Here is a 13321-nt window from a genome sequence, read left to right as displayed (position 1 = left end):
CCCATTTTGTCATTCAAACGTAGACCCAAGTAATCAAATTCGGACACTTTCTCCAGAGGGACCGAGTTCAGAGTGGGAGGACGACCTAGTTTCCTTGGTGGGCGTAGTATCAAGTATTTCGTTTTCTCTACGTTTATCACCAGCCCTCTGATTACGCAAAAGTCCTGGAAACGTGTCAACAACTTCTGAAGCCCCTTGGGGGTCTTTGAGATGAGGAGAGTGTCATCCGCGAACAACAATGTTGGGATCCGCACACCCCCAGGCTGGGTGCGTCCGCAGGTTCTTGAAGCAGATACTCCACCACACCGTTTACATATAGAGAAAAGAGTGTGGGCGCTAACTCGCAACCCTGTCTGACACCCCTACAAACCGGGATCCTATCTGTTGTTTCGCCGTTTCTCCCCCAACGAACCTGGGCAAAGTTGTTCATGTGAAGTTTGGTGAGGAGAAACAGAATGTAGGGGGGCAAGCCCAGTCCGTGGAGAACCCTCCAAAGTTCCTCCCTGGGGACTAGGTCAAAGGCAGTCTTCAAGTCAATAAAGGCCAAACAGAGACTGCCCTTGCCCAGTTCCACCACCTTCCAGTACAGGAGTGTTAACCTAAAGACCTGCTCAATTGTACCTGTTCCTGAGCGGAAACCTGCTTGGAAGTCCGATAGAACTTGGTTCTCATCCACCCATTGAAGGATTCTCCCCAGAATGGCTTTTCCGGCTACTTTTTGTGTAGAGTCAATCAGGCTTATTGGCCTATAATTCCCTGGGATGTCTCTACTACCCTTTTTAGGGCTCGGGCCTACGTCACACGAAGTGGGGCGGGGCTTCCGAGCTCTAATGTTATAAAAAAAAAAAAGTTCAGAAAGGGCTGTGGGCTGCCGCATTCCAGAAAGCGCACGTTTTTTGCGTGTGGTATTCTGCCATGTGAATGGTAATTGGTCCAGGCAAGGCTGTGTTTAAGTAACGCAGCACGCCATAGGGCTTTGGAATTTTTGCAATGTCCACTTCCTGCATAAAGTGTTCGGACACGCGCAGAAAAATACATAAATCCTCAATTACCAGCTGTCCGAGGTGCCGGTAATTGAAGGCAGATGGTGCTGGGAGCGTGTGCACTGCTGTTTTTTTTTTCCCTTGAGCTCTGTGTGCGCGCCGGCAAACCCGCGCCTGCTCTTTGACTGAGGTAGGCTAAACAAGCATTGGCAAAGCAAATAGGACTCTCCTATACAAAATCTGTTGGTTTTGTCAGGGATATGTTTAGCTGTTTAGCACAGCTGAAAGTAAAAAAAAAAACAAAGTGCTTTGATAAGCACTTGTGCCCACTCACCCGAACTCAAACTTTTAATGTCAAAATAGAAGATCACTTTAATTTACTGCCCTCATAACAGACCCCTTGCAGTAGCTCTCGTTGTCCTCTTACCAGTTTTTCAAACTCATTCCCAGTGTCCTATTACCAGATCACTCACTCACTGCCCAAGCAGACACTGGTACATCCTCCTGTGACCAATGTCAACAGTTCCCTTTCACACAAAGCCTTCGCAGATCCCACGCATTCACTTCCCCCTCACACCTTTTCCCACAGCTCCTGCTTCTCATACAAGCCTAGCCACTGATTTCTTGCACTAACAGCCTTCTCCTTTTCACGCACACTTCACTCCTGCTTCATTTCCCTTTTATTTTTCTGCCCCAATGCATTTTGTTCACTCATTTAACAGAATTATATTGTTTTTCCCTACAAAGGGAAGGCCTCCTTTACTTTGTAAAGAAGATATGGTTTATCTTGTAAGCAGGTATCTAAAAAAAAATGGGTGCTGCTCTCAGAAATACATTACTTTCAAAATCGCATGTACAAATTGCATGACCTTTATATACAGAGCTCAGTGTGAACGATGTGGCTTGTACACACCCAACCATACACACCCAACCATACACACCCAACCATACACACCCAACCATACACACCCAACCGCACACACCCACACAACCGCACACACACAACCGCACACACCCGCACACAACCGCACACAACCGCACACACACACACACACAACCGCACACACACACACACAACCGCACACACACAACCGCACACACACACAACTGCACACACACAACCGCACACACACAACCGCACGCACGCACACACACAACCGCACACACAACCGCATGCCCACGCACACAACCCCACGCACACACCCACACAACCACACGCCCACGCACACACAACCACACGCCCACGCACACACCCACACAACCACACGCCCACGCACACAACCACACGCCCACGCACACACCCACACACACTCAACCACACACACTCAACAACACACACAACCACACACACACACACTCAACCACACACACACACACTCAACCACACACACACACTCAACCACACACACACACTCAACCACACACACACACTCAACCACACACACACTCAACCCCACAACCAACCGCACACGCACACACCCACGCTACTACACACACACACATGCTACTACACACACACACGCTACTACACACACACGCTACTACACACACACACGCTACTACACACACTACTACACACACACAACTACACACGCGCACACCACCATCCGGCAGTGCACGCTTTCACCAAGCGCACACCGCCACACACATCACCACACACATCACCACACACACCACCACACACACCACCACACACACACCCACACCACCACACACACACCACCACACACACACACACCACTACACACACACCACCACACACACCACCACACACCACCACCACACACACACACACACACACCACCACACACACACACACCACCACCACACACACACACCACCACCACCACACACACAAACACACACACCACCACCACACACACAAACACACACACCACCACACACACACCACCACACACCCGCAGAGTAGTGAGTGCAGAGTAGTGAGGGCAGAGTGCAGAGTAGTGAGGGCAGAGTAGTGAGGGCAGAGTAGTGAGGGCAGAGTAGTGAGGGCAGAGTAGTGAGGGCAGAGTAGGGAGGGCAGAGTAGGGAGTGCAGAGTGCAGAGTAGTGAGGGCAGAGTAGTGAGGGCAGAGTAGTGAGGGCAGAGTGCAGAGTAGGGAGGGCAGAGTAGTGAGGGCAGAGTAGTGGGGGCAGAGTAGTGAGGGCAGAGTAGTGAGGGCAGAGGGCAGAGTAGTGAGGGCAGAGGGCAGAGTAGTGAGGGCAGAGTAGTGAGGGCAGAGTAGGGAGGGCAGAGTAGGGAGGGCCGAGTAGGGAGGGCCGAGTAGGGAGGGCAGAGTAGGGAGGGCAGAGTAGGGAGGGCAGAGTAGGGAGGGCAGAGTAGGGAGTGCAGAGTAGGGAGAGGAGAAGTGAGTAGTGAGTAGTGAGTAGTGAGTAGTGAGTAGAGTAGTGAGTAGTGAGTAGTGAGTAGAGTAGTGAGTAGAGTAGTGAGTAGTGAGTAGTGAGTAGAGTAGTGAGTAGAGTAGTGAGTAGAGTAGTGAGTAGAGTAGTGAGTAGTGAGTGCAGAGTAGTGAGTAGTGAGTAGAGTAGTGAGTAGAGTGCAGAGTAGTGAGTAGTGAGTGCAGAGTAGTGAGTAGTGGATGCAGAGTAGTGAGTAGTGAGTGCAGAGCAGTGAGTAGTGAGTAGAGCAGTGAGTAGAGTAGTGAGTAGTGAGTGCAGAGTAGTGAGTAGAGTAGTGAGTAGAGTAGTGAGTAGAGTAGTGAGTAGTGAGTAGAGTAGTGAGTAGAGTAGTGAGTAGTGAGTAGAGTAGCGAGTAGAGTAGTGAGTAGAGTAGTGAGTGCAGAGTAGTGAGTAGTGAGTGCAGTAGTGAGTAGTGAGTAGAGTAGTGAGTAGAGTAGTGAGTAGAGTAGTGAGTAGAGTAGTGAGTAGTTAGTGCAGAGTAGTGAGTAGTGAGTGCAGAGTAGTGAGTAGAGTAGTGAGTAGAGTAGTAAGTAGAGTAGTGAGTAGAGTAGTGAGTAGTGAGTAGTGAGTAGAGTAGTGAGTAGTGAGTGCAGAGTAGTGAGTGCAGAGTAGTGAGTAGAGTAGTGAGTAGAGTAGTGAGTAGTTAGTGCAGAGTAGTGAGTAGAGTAGTGAGTAGTGAGTAGAGTAGTGAGTAGTGAGCAGAGTAGTGAGTAGTGAGCAGAGTAGTGAGTAGTGAGTGCAGAGTAGTGAGTAGTGAGTAGAGTAGTGAGTAGAGTAGTGAGTAGTGTAGTGAGTAGAGTAGTGAGTAGAGTAGTGAGGTGAGTAGTGAGTAGAGTAGTGAGTAGTGAGCAGAGTAGTGAGTAGTGAGTGCAGAGTAGTGAGTAGTGAGTAGAGTAGTGAGTAGTGAGTAGAAAGTAGTGAGTAGAGTAGTGAGTAGAGTAGTGAGTAGTGAGTAGAGTAGTGAGTAGAGTAGTGGGTAGAGTAGTGGGTAGAGTAGTGAGTAGAGTAGTGAGTAGAGTAGTGAGTAGAGTAGTGAGTGCAGAGTAGTGAGTGCAGAGTAGTGAGTAGAGTAGTGAGTAGTGAGTAGAGTAGTGAGTAGAGTAGTGAGGTGAGAAGAGTAGAGTAGTGAGTAAAGTAGTGAGTGCAGAGAAGTGAGTAGTGAGTAGAGAAGTGAGTAGTGAGTAGAGAAGTGAGTAGTGAGTAGAGTAGTGAGTAGTGAGTAGAGTAGTGAGTAGTGAGTAGAGTAGTGAGGTGAGTAGTGAGTAGTGAGTGCAGAGTAGTGAGTATAGTAGTCAGTAGTGAGTAGAGTAGTGAGTAGAGTAGTGAGGTGAGTAGAGTAGTGAGTAAAGTAGTGAGTGCAGAGTAGTGAGTAGAGAAGTGAGTAGTGAGTAGAGTAGTGAGTAGAGTAGTGAGTAGAGTAGTGAGTAGTGAGTAGAGTAGTGAGTAGTGAGTAGAGAGTAAAGTAGTGAGTGCAGGGAAGTGAGTAGTGAGTAGAGAAGTGAGTAGTGAGTAGAGTAGTGAGTAGTGAGTGCAGAGTAGTGAGTGGAGAGTAGTGAGTAGAGTAGTGAGTAGTGAGCAGAGTAGTGAGTAGTGAGTGCAGAGTAGTGAGTAGAGTAGTGAGTAGAGTAGTGAGTAGAGTAGTGAGTAGTGAGTAGAGTAGTGAGTAGTGAGTAGAGTAGTGAGTAGAGTAGTGAGTAGAGTAGTGAGTAGTGAGTGCAGAGTAGTGAGTAGTGAGTGCAGTAGTGAGTAGTGAGTAGAGTAGTGAGTAGAGTAGTGAGTAGAGTAGTGAGTAGAGTAGTGAGTAGAGTAGTGAGTAGTGAGTGCAGAGTAGTGAGTAGAGTAGTGAGTAGAGTAGTGAGTAGAGTAGTGAGTAGTGAGTAGAGTAGTGAGTAGTGAGTGCAGAGTAGTGAGTAGTGAGTGCAGAGTAGTGAGTAGAGTAGTGAGTAGAGTAGTGAGTAGTTAGTGCAGAGTAGTGAGTAGAGAGTAGAGTAGTGAGCAGAGTAGTGAGTAGTGAGTGCAGAGTAGTGAGTAGTGAGTAGAGTAGTGAGTAGAGTAGTGAGTAGAGTAGTGAGTAGTGTAGTGAGTAGAGTAGTGATTAGAGTAGTGAGTAGAGTAGTGAGGTGAGTAGTGAGTAGAGTAGTGAGTAGTGAGCAGAGTAGTGAGTAGTGAGTGCAGAGTAGTGAGTAGTGAGTAGAGTAGTGAGTAGTGAGTAGAAAGTAGTGAGTAGAGTAGTGAGTAGAGTAGTGAGTAGAGTAGTGAGTAGTTAGTGCAGAGTAGTGAGTAGTGAGTGCAGAGTAGTGAGTAGAGTAGTGAGTAGAGTAGTAAGTAGAGTAGTGAGTAGAGTAGTGAGTAGTGAGTAGTGAGTAGAGTAGTGAGTAGTGAGTGCAGAGTAGTGAGTGCAGAGTAGTGAGTAGAGTAGTGAGTAGAGTAGTGAGTAGTTAGTGCAGAGTAGTGAGTAGAGTAGTGAGTAGTGAGTAGAGTAGTGAGTAGTGAGCAGAGTAGTGAGTAGTGAGCAGAGTAGTGAGTAGTGAGTGCAGAGTAGTGAGTAGTGAGTAGAGTAGTGAGTAGAGTAGTGAGTAGTGTAGTGAGTAGAGTAGTGAGTAGAGTAGTGAGGTGAGTAGTGAGTAGAGTAGTGAGTAGTGAGCAGAGTAGTGAGTAGTGAGTGCAGAGTAGTGAGTAGTGAGTAGAGTAGTGAGTAGTGAGTAGAAAGTAGTGAGTAGAGTAGTGAGTAGAGTAGTGAGTAGTGAGTAGAGTAGTGAGTAGAGTAGTGGGTAGAGTAGTGGGTAGAGTAGTGAGTAGAGTAGTGAGTAGAGTAGTGAGTAGAGTAGTGAGTGCAGAGTAGTGAGTGCAGAGTAGTGAGTAGAGTAGTGAGTAGTGAGTAGAGTAGTGAGTAGAGTAGTGAGGTGAGAAGAGTAGAGTAGTGAGTAAAGTAGTGAGTGCAGAGAAGTGAGTAGTGAGTAGAGAAGTGAGTAGTGAGTAGAGAAGTGAGTAGTGAGTAGAGTAGTGAGTAGTGAGTAGAGTAGTGAGTAGTGAGTAGAGTAGTGAGGTGAGTAGTGAGTAGTGAGTGCAGAGTAGTGAGTATAGTAGTCAGTAGTGAGTAGAGTAGTGAGTAGAGTAGTGAGGTGAGTAGAGTAGTGAGTAAAGTAGTGAGTGCAGAGTAGTGAGTAGAGAAGTGAGTAGTGAGTAGAGTAGTGAGTAGAGTAGTGAGTAGAGTAGTGAGTAGTGAGTAGAGTAGTGAGTAGTGAGTAGAGAGTAAAGTAGTGAGTGCAGGGAAGTGAGTAGTGAGTAGAGAAGTGAGTAGTGAGTAGAGTAGTGAGTAGTGAGTGCAGAGTAGTGAGTGGAGAGTAGTGAGTAGAGTAGTGAGTAGTGAGCAGAGTAGTGAGTAGTGAGTGCAGAGTAGTGAGTAGAGTAGTGAGTAGAGTAGTGAGTAGAGTAGTGAGTAGTGAGTAGAGTAGTGAGTAGTGAGTAGAGTAGTGAGTAGAGTAGTGAGTAGAGTAGTGAGTAGTGAGTGCAGAGTAGTGAGTAGTGAGTGCAGTAGTGAGTAGTGAGTAGAGTAGTGAGTAGAGTAGTGAGTAGAGTAGTGAGTAGAGTAGTGAGTAGAGTAGTGAGTAGTGAGTGCAGAGTAGTGAGTAGAGTAGTGAGTAGAGTAGTGAGTAGAGTAGTGAGTAGTGAGTAGAGTAGTGAGTAGTGAGTGCAGAGTAGTGAGTAGTGAGTGCAGAGTAGTGAGTAGAGTAGTGAGTAGAGTAGTGAGTAGTTAGTGCAGAGTAGTGAGTAGAGAGTAGAGTAGTGAGCAGAGTAGTGAGTAGTGAGTGCAGAGTAGTGAGTAGTGAGTAGAGTAGTGAGTAGAGTAGTGAGTAGAGTAGTGAGTAGTGTAGTGAGTAGAGTAGTGATTAGAGTAGTGAGTAGAGTAGTGAGGTGAGTAGTGAGTAGAGTAGTGAGTAGTGAGCAGAGTAGTGAGTAGTGAGTGCAGAGTAGTGAGTAGTGAGTAGAGTAGTGAGTAGTGAGTAGAAAGTAGTGAGTAGAGTAGTGAGTAGAGTAGTGAGTAGTGAGTAGAGTAGTGAGTAGAGTAGTGGGTAGAGTAGTGGGTAGAGTAGTGAGTAGAGTAGTGAGTAGAGTAGTGAGTAGAGTAGTGAGTGCAGAGTAGTGAGTAGTGAGTAGAGTAGTGAGTAGAGTAGTGAGTAGTGAGTGCAGAGTAGTGAGTAGAGTAGTGAGTAGTGAGTAGAGTAGTGAGTAGAGTAGTGAGTTGAGTAGAGTAGAGTAGTGAGTAAAGTAGTGAGTGCAGAGAAGTGAGTAGTGAGTAGAGAAGTGAGTAGTGAGTAGAGTAGTGAGTAGTGAGTAGAGTAGTGAGGTGAGTAGTGAGTGGTGAGTGCAGAGTAGTGAGTATAGTAGTCAGTAGTGAGTAGAGTAGTGAGTAGAGTAGTGAGGTGAGTAGAGTAGTGAGTAAAGTAGTGAGTGCAGAGTAGTGAGTAGAGAAGTGAGTAGTGAGTAGAGTAGTGAGTAGTGAGTAGAATAGTGAGTAGAGTAGTGAGTAGTGAGTAGAGTAGTGAGTAGTGAGTAGAGAGTAAAGTAGTGAGTGCAGAGTAGTGAGTAGAGAAGTGAGTAGTGAGTAGAGTAGTGAGTAGTGAGTGCAGAGTAGTGAGTGGAGAGTAGTGAGTAGAGTAGTGAGTAGTGAGCAGAGTAGTGAGTAGTGAGTGCAGAGTATTGAGTAGAGTAGTGAGTAGAGTAGTGAGTAGAGTAGTGAGTAGAGTAGTGAGTAGTGAGTAGAGTAGTGAGTAGTGAGTGCAGGGTAGTGAGTAGTGAGTAGAGTAGAGTAGTGAGTAGGACATCACAGGCAGCAGCTGTGCAAGCTTCTTACACTCACAAGGAGACCACAGGCAGCTGAGTTGCAAGCTTCTCCCACTCACAAGAAGGACATCACAAACAGCAGCGGTGCAAGCTTCTCACACTCACAAGAAGGACATCACAAACAGCAGCGGTGCAAGCTTCTCACACTCACAAGAAGGACATCACAAACAGCAGCGGTGCAAGCTTCTCACACTCACAAGAAGGACATCACAGGCAGCAGCTGTGCAAGCTTCTCACACTCACAAGGAGACCACAGGCAGCTGAGGTGCAAGCTTCTCCCACTCACAAGAAGGACATCACAAGCAGCAGCGGTGCAAGCTTCTCACACTCACAAGAACGACATCACAGGCAGCAGCAGTGCAAGCTACTTACACTCACAAGGAGACGACAGGCAGCAGAGGTGCAAGCTTCTCACACTCGCAAGAACGACATCACAAGCAGCAGTGGTGCAAGCTTCCCTTACACACTCACAGCAGGTACTGTGCCAAGGCAGCAGCAGCAACAGAGCAAGAGTCCCTTACAAAGAACAGGCACAGCACAGAGATGCACAATGCAATCTTCTCATACTCACAGGCAGCAGCGGTGCAAGCTTCTCACACTCACACGAAGGACATCACAGGCAGCAGCTGTGCAAGCTTGTTACACTCACAAGGATACCACAGGCAGCTGAGGTGCAAGCTTCTCCCACTCACAAGAAGGACATCACAAGCAGCAGCGGTGCAAGCTTCCCTCACACACTCACAGCAGGTACTGTGCCAAGGCAGCAGCAGCAACAGAGCAAGAGTTCCTTATAAAGAACAGGCACAGCACAGAGATGCACAATGCAATCTTCTCATACTCACAGGCAGCAGCTGTGCAAGCTTCTCACACTCACAAGAACGACATCACAGGCAGCAGCAGTGCAAGCTTCTTACACTCACAAGAAGGACATCACAGGCAGCAGCAGTGCAAGCTTCTTACACTCACAAGGAGACCACAGGCAGCAGAGGTGCAAGCTTCTCACACTCACAAGAAGGACAACACAGGCAGTAACGGTGCAATATTCTCACACTCACAAGGAGATCACTGGCAGTACACACCACATGAACACACTCCATAACACATAGCAACAATACATTGGCATTTACAATGCCATTAGCTCAAACTCAAATAAATCCGAGCCCGATTGCATTTCTAATGCTTGTTATAAATGGGGACTACCACTGCCCCTCTCCATGACTCTGGGATCGGGCCGCCCTCCAAGTTGGCATTCAAGAGGGTCGAGATCATAAGACCCCAGTCAGATGAGTAGGCACGCAGTAAATCCCCAGGGAGCCCATCCGGGCCAGCAGCCTTCAATGGGACCACAGTCTTGATAGCATTCTCGACCTCCCGAGTTGTAAACAAGTCAAGGGTGCTAACCTCCAACGAAGAGGGGAATACAACTGGCTCATTTAGGGGCCCTTCTACGGCTGAGTATAAGGCCCCAAAATGATGGAACCAGCTCTGGGGTGGAATAGTACAGGTCCTCAGGGTATCATCGGGTCTACTACGGGAACCTATCAATTTCCAAAAAACCCTGGCGTCTTTACCTTTGCTAGCAGCCAGCAAATCCGCCCAAAATTTCTCCTCCCATTCCTTTTTTGCTATTTAGATAGACTTGGAGTAGATCTTCCTAGCCTCCCTTGTCCTGACTTGGGATTTTGCTTTTACTGCCTCAACTAGGTTTTTTTCGCCTTTCTACAATTGTGAGTATACCAGCCCTCACTTTTCTTAACCCTTCCTCCCGCCCCAATATGCCTCTGAGGCACAGTGAACAGATTTGTCAGGGCCCCAGTTAGGTCGCAAAATACTTCGCAAACCTCCCCCAAGCCTCCACTAACTGTGCCTAAGTTGTGATGGGCTAAGGCCAGAAGCTGGGACACAGCCTCCAGTTTTCCGGCAGTCAAGAGAAGTTTAGACCACCTGAGGAGCCTACCGCAAAGGGATACCTCCGACTCACCTAGGTCGATGGTGGGACTAGGTACAGGGCCCCCACTGCTAACAGACCACCAGGGGGCTAGAGTGAGGGACAGCAAATTGTGGTCACTTTCTACTGAAGGTACTATTACCATATCCATCACTGAGCTCCATAGACACACATCAAGCAAGATGTAATCGATTCTTGATGTGTGATTGGGCCTATTGTATGTATGGCCCCCCCCTTGTCCGAGCTAGTCCTTCCATTTAGAGCCCTCAGGCCATACTCAATACTAAGGGCATTTAGCTGCAGTGCCACCTCTGACCACTTTTTAATCGGTGGCAGCTCTAGAACTGGTATCCCCCCTCCTGCCATCCTCCTCATCCTGATCCTGGGTGACATCCGAGCCCAAGGGCTCGAACGTACAGTTAACATCACCTGCAACCAGGGTGCGGGCTTTGTGAGGAGTTGCCCCCAGCAAGTCCTCCTGTGGTAAATAAATAAATAATACCCTATTTTTGACTAGACATATATCATAACAGATAGCTCAATAAATAAGAGTCAAGATTCGAGGTAGTAGGAGTTTTGCAGGTTTTAATACAGCATAAGGACAGGAACAGGACAACCTGCATGGGAATAGGATGACAGGGCCCAGCAGCTGCTGGGGCTGGATCTGGGATGAGCGCGCTGACTTCTAATAACAATACATGAGCATATATACATAACGCAAACACATAGCATTACATTGCAGTAGGCGTAGCAGTGGGTGGAGCAGAAGGTGTGACGCGTAGCAGTCGCGAAAGATAAAGGCAAAAGTAGGTGTAACTGGGCGTATACATAGACATGTGGTGCAGACGTAACAGGATATGTCATGAATGGGGCGGAAACCATGGAGGGGGCTACCTGAGGAGCCGGGACCTCTAACCTGATGGTGCGCGCAAACTAGCAATGACGTATCACTAGGAGAAGCTGGGGGCTATGAACTCTGTGCTAGGAGCAGAGACTGAAGTCTGGAGGGTCGGAGCGACATGTACCTAAACCCTATCTAGTATCTGATGTTTAGGGAACATGTTGATAGGAACTAGAAGTTAGGAGGGGAAAGGCTAACTTGATTCTGGGACTGGACCATGCATTATTCTACATGTAGTGCGTGATGAAGAATATTAAATGACCATTAAATGCAGTATTTCTCTAACGTGGAGACGTGAAGGCTAGACAATGACGGAAACTATTGATGCAGTTCAGTAGCTTAGGAATGCAGGGAAGGAGGGCTGAACTGATAACTGGACTCATAACATATTCTTGGCAGACTCAGAGACTGAGCCAGGCTGGGCCGGGCACTGCGAGGCAGGAAGTAAGTGAAGGGTCGAGGATACAGGTGGGGGCTGTATCGCTCCTCAGCGAGGTTTCAGGAGACAGGAGCTGAATCTGGTGTCCGGGCCCTTTTGAGGCCTAGAAACGGGGACTTTATAATGGAATAACGTGCACACTGAGAAACGTGGCAACGTGGCTTTACATAGGCCTGATATTCGTAGTATTCACGAGGACTAGAAACTGGCATACTAGAGATGGACACAACTGTAATTGCGTCATTAATCGAACATGGGGAATAACATATGCATATTTATCATGCACACATAACATATGATGGATGACACGTAGGGACACAGAACATGGCAAAATTTACTTTTCCACATTCCCTCCTTGTCACTACGTTTCCATCAGGAAACATCAATTTTCATGATACCGTCTATCATTTCATACAGTATCATTTGCTCGTCTCGAATTTTCTTGGAACGGGATTTAGAACGGGGCTTGGGACTAGGAATACAAGAGGTAGCACAAATGCCGCAAATCGCAGGGCCACATTGTATACAGAGACAGCAGCTGAATATGATCGCTACTGCAATACCTAGGAAGGACAATATTTTCCATCCCCATGCGGAAATTATATTCCAGAACCAACCGGACCATGTCCAGGTGCCTGGATCTTGGTGTAACAGATGGGCAATTTTATGGAGTCTGGTTATAGCTGAATAAACAGACGGCGCGTTATTTGGAATGAAAATGCAGCAACTAGATCCGATGACTCTACAGGCCCCGCCCCTATCGGCCAGTATGACGTCAAGGACGAGACGATTCTGTAAAACGACAAATCTCATAGCAGATTGCTCTTCGGTTAAGTTACCTAGAGCAGAGGCAGTCTCATTTACTACAGCTTCGAGGGTTCTGGTTAACCTACGGATTAGCTTACTATTCTGGATAGGTCCTATAAAGAAAAAGAAACCTCTGTTGAAATCTGTATACTGTTCTAGAGCAGTTTCAGTATAATCGACAATTGGGGACTCCCTTTTATGTCTAATGTGTACTAGATGTGTATTTCTATGATAATCAGGTGGGGCTAGGAAAACTGGTGGCAGTAGGAAGGCAATGTAACAGGTTCCCTCCCAATCGAGGGGCAGACGAACATATGCAGTTTGACCACAAATAAAATAAGAATGACGTGAAGCTTTGAAGATAGATTTCCCACTGTCACTATACTTGACAATAGTAGTACAATCACTATGTCCTACATGTACAGAACCATAATTTCGGACACATAATTCGCCTTTGACTGGTAGTACTGAAATAGCAGGTAAGTCTGGAGTAGTATCAGACTGAACATTCAGGACCATGAAATTCGACGAATAATTACCTAAATTATACACTTCATTTTCTAGATCTAAACCTGTTCTGTGGGGAAGACCTTGCTTGTCTGGAAAACATGGACTGTTAAGAAAAGACATATCTGTTGAGGATGACGTTAACGTGGACCATGCTCCACACGAACCATTATGTGAAAATGGATAAGGAAAAAGTGGCAGAACTCCCTTCGGCGTCTGGAAAGGGGGGAGTCGACCACACACCCAACAATTAGTGGCATTGCTGGACTGGTGTGAGTAATGTAACATACGGATAAATGAGTTATTTCGCATAGCGAGGCGGTAAGACAGTTCATGAGGGGGCAGATCACTAAACGTGTGTTCTACTGTAGCATTAGCAGACTTATTTACATGAAGAACTAGGAAATACAGGAAAAATGCATAACTGGTGCAGGAAATCATAAGGCTGAAAAACAATATGAAACATAGAAA

This window comes from Lissotriton helveticus, chromosome 11, assembly GCF_964261635.1.
Source record: "Lissotriton helveticus chromosome 11, aLisHel1.1, whole genome shotgun sequence".
NCBI lineage: Eukaryota > Metazoa > Chordata > Amphibia > Caudata > Salamandridae > Lissotriton > Lissotriton helveticus.
Note: the sequence above shows the minus strand (reverse complement) of the source record.